Below are 1,309 nucleotides of genomic sequence, written 5' to 3' on the forward strand. Positions count from 1 at the left end.
TCTCAGCGAGCAGGTCCTTGGTTCAAACGCCGGTCCAGGGGCCTTTCTGGGTGGAGTTTGCATGTTCTCTCCGTGCATGCGTGGGTTTTCTCCGGGTACTCCGGTTTCCTCCCACAGACAAAAACATGCATATTAGGCTGATTGGTAACTCTAAATTGTCCCTAGGTGTGAGTGAGAGAGTGAATGGTTGTTTGTCTCGTTTGTCTCTATGTGGCCCTGTGATGGACTTGCGACCTGTCCAGGGTGTCCCCCGCCCCTTGCACAGTGATTGCTGGACATGGGCACCAGCGACCCCGTGACCCAAAATGGAATAAACGGGTAAAGATAATGGATGGATGGATGGATTATTCTGTACATCACATTGGTCCTGTGTGCTTGAAAGTGCTTTATACATAAAACTTGATTAGATTGGGAACTAAAAACCTTTTGGAGGAGTGAGATCGTTATATAGTTTGCAACAAAACAGTCCTCATAAAGAGCAAAAGAAAAGCTGCTTTCTAAACACACGCTCCTCTTCCTCCTGCTGACAGAAACCCAGAATGAGAACAACGCAAAGAGCTGTTTGAACCAAGTACAGCTCCCAGGGGAGCTCCGGATTTGGTTACAGAAGCTCTGGAGGTTTCTTCCCCATCCAGAACATCTGCTTTGAGTTTAGAGAAGATGGATGTTACCCCTGAAAAAGATAACACTCCCCACATAAAATGTGTGTCAGCAGAGTTTAGGCTTCATCTGAAGCGAGGATGGTGGGCACAGAGGAGACGGAGGCAGCTCGCCGGGCCAGCTGCTCCGACGCTACAGAGATGAAACATCAGATCGTTCGCCACATCCTTCAACACTTCAAAAAATAATTAAAAAGAGTCAAAGTAATTTTAAACTCTCTGAGGACAAATGTGTTAATATTCTGTCTGTTCTGCTGGTGATGAAGACTACCTCTGAGAGCCGACTGACCTCACAGAGTGCAGTGAAATGAAGTTTTACTCTCGGTCACGTCGGCGTGGAGAAATGTACCCACCTGCCTGGCTAATACCAGCAGAGTGATGAAGAAGATGAACAAAGACACTGAGCCCATGGTCTTCAGATCCTTCAGGACGCCCGGTCTGAAAACAGAACAAGCACCACAGTTAGCTCCACCAGCAGTTTCCTTACCAGCTTCAACTGGGTCCTTCAGCGATTCCAACAGTTTACATGTTTGTAGTGAACGGTACCGCACAGAGTCTGTTGCAGAACCTCGACCACCATCGCTCTTAACTCTGTTCATTTTACATCCATTCATTCTTCAATGACAATTAAGTGAGATTAAACGTCATTC

This window comes from Nematolebias whitei, chromosome 19 (genome assembly GCF_014905685.2).
Source record: "Nematolebias whitei isolate Nwh7 chromosome 19, NemWhi1, whole genome shotgun sequence".
NCBI classification, from domain to species: domain Eukaryota; kingdom Metazoa; phylum Chordata; class Actinopteri; order Cyprinodontiformes; family Rivulidae; genus Nematolebias; species Nematolebias whitei.